Source organism: Ursus americanus, chromosome 11, assembly GCF_024610735.1.
Source record: "Ursus americanus isolate L20-20 chromosome 11, mUrsAme1.1.p, whole genome shotgun sequence".
In the NCBI taxonomy this organism is placed as follows: Eukaryota; Metazoa; Chordata; class Mammalia; order Carnivora; family Ursidae; genus Ursus; species Ursus americanus.
Window position 1 is genome coordinate 74,190,057 of NC_142137.1, and position 8,874 is coordinate 74,198,930.

Below are 8,874 nucleotides of genomic sequence, written 5' to 3' on the forward strand. Positions count from 1 at the left end.
CAGCGTGATTTGCACCCTCACCATGAGGCTCAGTTCGGAGCTCAGGGGCCGCGTGGGGCTGACGAGTGGCACCGGATCCGCCAGCTCAGTCTCGGCATAAAGGGCGGAGGCGTCAGGTCACCACGGAGAAGGGAAGGCACTCCAGCACCAACCAGAGGCCGGGGAACAGCATCCGATGAGGGGAGCAAGCGGGAGCCGTCAGGGAAGGGGCCGTCCACCCCCCGCGGGGAGTGTCTCTCCAGCCTCAGCCTCAGCAGCAGCAGCGAGGGGCGCTGCCCGTCTCCCCGGACTCCAGGTCCAGCGGACAGTGTTGTCATTTGCATTCAATTAGTGGTGAAGCAAAACAATAGGTTATTTTTATTGCCGACTTTATGCTTAGAACCAAATGACAGAATTAGAAGACTATCACAGACACTTCACTTGGAATTAAGATCAGATGGGAGGGAGGGGAGGGGAGAGAGGGAGACGGGCAGGGGGAGGGTTGTGACGCAGTCAAGAGTCAGCGGCGCCGTCATGTTGGCCAGGAGCCCACATCCACATTCCACGTCAGCAGACGCCTTACCATCCGGGGCCCATCCCCCCCGATGCCCTGAGCCACACCACCTGCGACCCTCCCGCGAGAGGCTGTGTGTATTTCTCCACCCCGTGGTGTTGACTTTGGCCACATGACTCGCTTTGCTCCTGAACACCTCCCGCGGCACGAGGAGGATGTGGCCACAGTAGCGGCTCAGAAAGGCCCGTGGAGCAGGGCATCCCTGCGGATTGCAGCCCTGCAGCTGAGACTGCGGACCCCGCGAGCAGGCCGTGCGTGCCCACGGTGGCTCACCACGGAGGGGGAGCAGTCACCGGGTCTAAGCTTGTGCCGACCCGGGGCAGGCGATGCGCCAACACACCACGGGGGCACCCCCAAACTACGCACATGTGGGGCTCACCGCGAAGGCTCCAGGCGGAGCCCTGGGGGAGCATCCCACAGAAACGCGGAGCGGCGAGTTCTCAGAACTGCACGTGGGACCAACTCCACCACCTCCCGCGGGGAGGAACGAGATCACACGGCATCGGGGCCTTCCTGAGACACTGAATCTGAGAAGCAGGATTACAGAGACTTTGAGAGAAAGAGTGGAGAGACCAGAACTTTACACTCAGCCGAACTATTGTGTAACGTTGAGAGCAAAGGAAAGAGGTTTACCACCCAGGCACTCTTCCTGAGAACAAACACATTACTCAATAAAGCACACCACCCACACCAAAAATGAAAGAAAACTCCCCGAAGATCTGCAGTCCAGCTCCCAAATCCACTCTTTTTCCACTGCCCAGCTTTTTCAAAAATGTGTTCTGAGAAGCATTAGTCTCCCGAGATGTTGGGAAGAGTAGGATTTATTGGTCTGATGGGCGTGGGGACCAAGCCTCTGTCACCAGGGCATTCAGTCAGCAGCTCTGGCGAGGGCTCCCCGCTGTGGTGCTGTCACGGCTGCCACGCCATGGGCGAGGAGGGCTAGTTGCCAGGATGCTGGGCGATTCGTCCCGGTCCCACGGCTGCTGAGTAGCGGGCAGGGGTCCGGGTGCTCATCCCGACGTGGAGCACGGCCCGCGGCCTCCGCCCAGCCCTGAACATGCGCTTCTCTGTGGTCCTGTCCGCCAGGGGGAAGCTCAGACGCCACAGACCGGAACGAAATGTCCGGCTGCTGTCTCCGTCTGCCCAGGGCTCCACTTCTGTTGGGAGGGGTCCTTCCCAGCTGTGTGTGTTGCCCACGGATGAGAGTGTGACGTTCTTCTGACCTCAGTGTTGGGCCCTGGAGGAGAAGGGACACAAGCTGGGATCACGAGTGACCTTTCCCGAGTGTTATTTTGGGGAACGGGGAGGAAGGCTTTGCCCTCTGGGTTGCAGGATGTGACCGTGCAGGTGGGGAATGCTGAAGGCTAGCAGTCACCCCCTGTCAAGTGGACGAAGCCCCGTGCTCCGCCGGCGATACAGCTGCTACAACTTGGCTTCCTCAAAGCCATCTCTTCCTTGTAAAGGACAGAGACTCTTGGTCTGTGGGATGCTGCTTGGGGACGCTCGTCCTGGTAGAAAGAAGCATTTTTGCAGTGAGGGCTGGAGCTGGTGTTGTCAGAGACCGCGGTGGGGGTATTAATCAGGCGGGGTAACCGCTGTCACAAACAGCTCCCAAATCTGTCAGTTATTAGCTTTGCCAAATCCTAATTCTGCTGGTGGCTGGTCTCCAGCAGCTGAGGGACGCCCTGACAACCAGCAAGAATGTGACAGGATTTCCTTCTCCTTTGGTGCCCGCGGCCCTTGCTCATGCTGCTCCGAAGAATGAAGAGGTGGACCAGAGTGGTGGGCAGCAAAGCAAGGTTTATTGAGCGCTAGTAAAGGTTACTGAATGATAGAGTACAAATCTCCTGGGAGGGAGGGGACCCGAGACGGCTGCGCCTGGCGTTTCTAAGTCGAGGGGTTTTGTGGGCTTGTTGGCGGGCTGTTTTGATCTGATGAACCCTCCCTGCGGGTGTTGTCCAATCAGGTTTTTGTTATCTACCGTCATGTGGAACAGGGTGGAGGGCTCCTTCCAGGCTGGGTGTAAACTCCTTTTATGGGTGGTTTCCTTTTAGGGCAGAAGGTCCCCTTGTCCCCGCCTGTCTGTCTTCCAATTATCCTTCATCAAAAAGACAAGGACCTCAGTCCCAACCCTGAGGAACTGAATTGTACCAGCAACCCCAGGGCAGGAAGAGGACCTGAACCAGACAGGGAGGCCGCCGTGAGCAGAGCACGGCACGCAGGGCCCACTCGCAGCCAGGGACACCGTGAGATCCCAAACGCATGCTGTGGAGGTCTCGGGCCTGTGACCCCTTGTTACAAAGCACCCCGGGAGCACGGGGTTCTCAGGCCTGGGCTGACGAGGGGACCGTGGCTCTGTGCTCACTCACGTAGCGGCAGCCACAGAAAGTCCTCTGTAAACGCGTGGCAGGAAGCAGGCGCTCGAGTCCGCGTGAGGCGGCCAGGTGTGGCGCTGCAAGGAGGCGGCCGCCCACTCCGGGAGGGAGAGTGCCGTCTAAGAGCGACTTTTCACCCCCACCCCAGTAGCTGCCACCGAGTCCCCGGCCCCCTGTGGCGAGGGCTCCTTTTTAAAGAAAATCCAGAAATCCAAATTTCCATCTGAAATCTCTTGATACTTAAACATTTGACAACTGGTTATTATTTCTCTTTTGTAACCAATTTTAAAAATGCTAAATTTTCTTCAGGCAACCAGAACATGTTTGTCGGTTCCTGATTTGCGATTTTCTTTTAATCATAAAAGGCCCTTAGTGCTTTACACAAAAACTGGGGGCAGTCTGGTCTGTCTCCAGGTCTAGTGACTTGGGAAAACATCTCCAAAGACTTTTTTTTTTTAAGATTTTATTTATTTATGTGACAGAGAGACAGCCAGCAAGAGAGGGAACACAGGCAGGGGGAGTGGGAGAGGAAGAAGCAGGCTCCCAGCGGAGGAGCCTGATGTGGCGCTGGATCCCAGAACGCTGGGATCACGTCCTGAGCCGAAGGCAGATGCTTAAGGACTGCGCTACCCAGGCACCCCCAAAGACTTTTTTTTTTAAGATTTATTTATTTATTTGAGAGAGAGTGCGTGAGCATGAGGGGGAGGGGCAGAGGCAGAGGGAGAGCGAGAATCTCAAGCAGACTCCCGCTGAGTGCGGAGCCTGACCTGGGACTCGATCTCATGACCCTGAGATCATGACCTGAGTTGAAACCAAGAGTTGGACGCTCAACCGATGGAGCCACCCAGGCACCCCGACGAACACACTTTAAACATAAAGGTGCGAATAGGTTAGAAGCAAAGTGACGGAGGAAGATACACTGTGCAAATGGGAGTCACAGGAAGCTGGAAAAGCTCTATTAACAGCCTAAAAGCAGATGCACCTAATAATAGCTTCAAAACAGACGAAGCAAAGACTGACATCTGAAAGAAGAACCGAAGGAAGCTACCCTTAGAGCTCTCAGTAACTGCTCGACAGAGAAACAGTAAGGACACAGGTTTGAGAAACACCGCCAACCCCCTTCACCAGCGGACATGCACAGGGTGTCATAGTCACTCACAGAGTAGGGCAGACCGCCTTCTGGGCTGTAAAACAGGTCTCAATAAATGTAAAGGGGCTGATATCATACAGAATTTAATTCAACAGAATTAAATTAGAAACCAGTAACACAAAGATAGCTGGGAAATCTCCAAACATCTGGAAATTGAGTAAAGCACTTCTCAATAACCCATGGATAAAAAAAAAAAAAAAAAAAAAAAAAGATCAGAAAGTGCATTGGCTTCTTGGGTCCACTGTAACAAACTACCACAGACGGGTGCTTCGAACAGCAGAACGTTATTCTCTCAGAGTCGTGGAGGCCGGAAGTCCGTAACCAGTTTTAATGGACTGAAACCAGGGTGCCGTGGAGTGGGGTTTGACCGAGGCTCCCGGGGAGCCTCCTTCCTGCCTCCTGCAGTTCCTGGGGGCCCCAGGGTGCGGTGGGTGTGAGCCTCCCTCCCTCCCGCCCTTACGTTGCCCCTCTGCCTCTCTCGCGAGGATGCACTTAGCCCACTCGGAGGGTCCGGGATAAAGTCCCCTCACAGGACCCTCAGCACAATGACATCTTTGCCATGTCAGGTGATAGCCACAGTTTCCAGGGATGAGGATGTGGACATATTTTTGGGGCCACCAGTCAACTCACCACACAAAGGAAAACAGAAAATGAAAATGCAAAATATTGAAATCTTGGGATGCAACTAAAGTCATAAATAGAGGGAAATTCATAGTTGTGAATGTTTGTATCACAAAAGAAGAAAAGTATAAAATTAGCGGCTAAGCTCCTGCAAAAGAAGCTAGAAGAAGAAGAACAAAACAAACCTAAGTTAAGTACATGGAAGGAAATAATAAAATAAGGGAAGAAACTCAGGGAATGGAAAATGGAAACATAATAATAATGAATAAAACCCAAAGCTGATTCTTTGAAATAGTCAATAGAATTGATAAGCTTCTAGACTGATCAGGGAAAACAGAAAAAAACAGAAATTACCAGTATCAGGAACAAGAGAGTGGACATTGCTACAGAGGCCGCAGACGTGATATGGTAAGAAACGTCACCAACACCGATGCCAACAGACAGATTAGATGGACAAGTTCTCTGAAAGACCCAAATCATCACTGTTGACACAACAATGAATTCTAAAATAAGAATAGCCTTATATCTAACAGACAGATTGAACTTGAAATAAAAACAGAGAGAACTCCAGATGGTTCCAGTGGTGAATTCTAACAGACATTTGGGGAGGAAAGATACCAACCACACACAAACTCTTACCAGAAAGCAAGCAAGGATGGAGACTCCCAGCTCGCTCACTGGAGCTGGCACTCTGCTCGTACCAAATCCAGACAACCTATTATAAGACAAGAAAATTACAAAAGAATATCTCTCATGAGCATAAATGCAAATACTCTCATCAAAGATCAGCAAATTGAATCCAGAAATATACAAAAAGGATAGTATATCATGGTTATAGTGAGTTGAATTGTAGCCCCTAAAAAGATTTGCTAAAATTCTAACCCCAGATACCTGTGCATGTGCCCATATTTGGAAATAGAGTCTCTGTGGGGATAATTAAATTATGACAAGGTCGTCCTGGATTAGTGTGGGCCCGCCATCCCATGTGATTGTCGTCCCAGCAAGAACAGCAGGAGACAGGCAGAGAAGAGCAGGTCTCAGGAAGACAGATGCACAGAGAGAGAGCACCATATGACAGGTGCAGAAGTTATAAACCCAGGAACAGCAAGAGTCACTGGACACCACCAGAATCTGGAGACAGCAAGGAAGGGTCCTCCCCTAGAGCCTCAGGAGAGAACATGGCCTGGCCCACCCTTGCTATTCCTGCTGTTTCTGTTAATGGCACTCAGGGACAGCAGCCTCAGGAAACTAACGCGGTGATCAGTGGGGTTCATTCCGGGACAGCAAGTCTGGTTTATTATGTGAAAAGCCAAGAATGAAATTCATCCTATTCAGAGGAAAAGGCATAATCATTTCAGTGGGTCTAGAAAAACATATTTAACATCCATAATTGAATAAATAGACCTCAGCAAACTAGAAATAAAAGGAATTTCTCTATTCTGATTAAGGGCATTTACCAAAAGCCTACAGCTAATATACTTCATCCTGGAAGACTTACCTTCTGTCCTAAGACTGTGAACAAGAGGAGGATATGTGTTCTCACTATTTCTATGCAACATTATAGTAGCCAGTGAGATTAGCCAAGGAAAGAAATAGAAGACATGCATATTGGTAAGGCAGAAGAAAAGCTATCTTTATTTGCCAATGCCATGACAAAGTTGCAGAAAATTCTAAGTAATTGCCAAAAAAACTTCTAGATCGCTGAAGTAATTTAGCAAGGCTGCGGAATGTATGGCAAATACAACAATAAAACACATGTTTAAGGAGAAATTTAACAAAATAATTGCAAGACCTAAAAAATTCAGTCAAGGAATGCCTGGCTGGCTCAGTCGGTAGAGCGTGTGACTCTTGCTGTCGGGGCTGTGAGTTCGAGCCCCACGTTGGGGGTAGAGAGTACTTAAAAATAAAATCTTTTAAAAAAATACACTGAAAACAGAATACTTGCTGAGAGAAAGTATAGAAGACTTAACTAAATGGAGATCATGTCCATGGACTGGACAGCAAATATTGCTGGAATGTTAGTTCTCCCCAGACTGATCGATAGCTCCAACACACCAGACATAGAGATGCGTGCACCCCTCCAGGCACCCGCCTGAAGATTTCAATCCATGAGGCCGCGAGGTAGTGGGGAACCTGGAAACACTCTCACCCCCCGCCCCCGGGACTCTCGGGCACATCAAGGGCTTCAGGAACAAGTGTCTAGAAAACTGGCAATGCTGACTCAGAAGCAGGGATGTTCTGTTAAAGGTGCAAGATCGCCTCCTCCTTGAAGATCGGTAGGGGAAGAAAGGGATAAAGAAAGGGGGGTGATCAGAAGGGGGAATGAACCATGAGAGACTATGGACTCTGGGAAACAAACTGAGGGCTTCAGAGGGGAGGGGGTGGGGGATGGGCTAGCCCGGTGATGGGTAGTAAGGAGGGCACGTATTGCATGGTGCACTGGGTGTTATACACAACTAATGAATCATGGAACTTTACATCAAAAACCAGGGATGTACTGTATGGTGACTAACATAATATAATAAAAAAATATTATTATGATAGAAAAAAAGATCGCCTCCTCTTGAATTCTTGAAATTTAAAACATAAACGACCGTGCTGCTATTACTTGAGATTGGAATTACTATAGAATTTCCAAAAAGAGGGTTTTTTTCTTCCTTGTCTTTCTACAACCTGCCCAGACTTTCGGGCTAGAACCAGTCACCACAGAAAACCAGGGACGGTCCCTCTGGGAAGGGCACCAGCAGAGAACGTGGCGTAGGACTTCGGAGCTGCAGGTGGACCACTGCTGATCACCGTGGTAGTCTCAGGTGTGTGTTGTTGAAGGGGATGGTGGTCGTCAATAGTTAGGGAATACTGACACAGTCACGTGAACTAACACGTTACTGGGGGTAGGAATCACAGGTTGGACTGTCCCAGCGCACTAGGAACAGATGTTTCTTAAAGTTAGTTTGGAAGTGGAACGGACCCCCTCCAACCGGGCACTCTGGAGTCAAAGAACAGAAGATGACATTTTAAGAACATGACTTCACTCTCCGCCAGTCACTGGATGCCACTCCACCTGGAGACTCTCACTCTAGATCTTGCCTTCAAACACCCTCACTTGGCAGCCACGGGGGGGGGGGGGGTTCAGGACTTTGAGCATCAGCTCCCTGACATCCGGATGGCGCCCCCCACCAGTAAAGAGCCTACCTTTCTTCACTGCAAAAGCTCTGTGTCGGTTTTTTTCATTGGCTTGCCAGGCATCAGGCAGGTGAACTCCTGTTTGGTTTGGTTCTAAAAACCAAACAGAACTGCCTGCCCCAGCAGGTGATGGCATGGAGGCTGATGTGACAGGTTGATTGAAGGAAGACGTGCAAAGTCCATCCCTGGGAGGGGTCTGCACGATGCGAAGCACTCCCCAGCTTCGTTTGCAAATTCTGTTTGCAAGGACAAGACTGCTCCCAGGACCCAAAGAGATAACCCCCGCCAGCAGCACAAAGAACAAAGTGCTGGTGACAGGCACCGCCGCCCCCGGGCGCGAGCTCTTGCTGCTTTGACTCACACATACCGAGGACTATTTCAAGAGGGTGGCATTCCCTGATTCCTGCCCACTTTATTGTTCTGAGAGATTAAATCCATACTTTGTCCCCAGCTCCACAACCTGAGAAAATTTTACTCCGCATTATGTAAATACGAAGCACACCCGGGTATTCCTAATTGGACCAGCCTCGTGTCCCTGACCCCTGGCCCCGGGCAGCCCCTCCCCGCGCGGAGGCACAATGCCCCTCCTCAGCTGGGCCCATTATGCATGCGTCGCCAGCAGACGCAGCCAGGCCAGGGACAAAGGAGTGCCGCCGGCCTGCATCCCGCTTTTGTGGCCGCCAGCCATCTTTTGTGGTGTGGCCTGGGAAAAATCTGAAGGGGCCGCCCCTCTGCAGAAACCCCTGTCGGAGAAGAGGGGGCCCTGCCTCCACCTGGCTCGGGAGCGCAGAGCGCAGCCGCAGATCTCATTTCCTAGGCAACCGGAGGCCGGGAAACCAGATGCCACCGGAGATGGGTTCCGTATTGGGAAGGCGAGGTTGGGAAGCGAAGCAGGGAGGCTGCCCCACAAAACGTCACGGCTGACAACCGTCCGAGGTGGGGGGAGGGGAGCCCCCCCACCTCCTCCAGGAAGGCTGCAGGCACGCGGCCCC

At 51.4% G+C, this 8,874-nt stretch overlaps 1 long non-coding RNA gene across 1 annotated transcript; it reads right to left on the reverse strand.

Moving 5' to 3' along the window:
• Positions 1-334: 334 nt before the first annotated feature.
• Positions 335-8,063, reverse strand: LOC148109300 (uncharacterized). The gene is made up of 2 exons (XR_015726016.1): positions 7,892-8,063; positions 335-1,790 (listed from the first exon to the last, which is right to left on the reverse strand). It is a non-coding gene; the product is annotated as an uncharacterized LOC148109300 (long non-coding RNA).
• Positions 8,064-8,874: the final 811 nt, after the last annotated feature.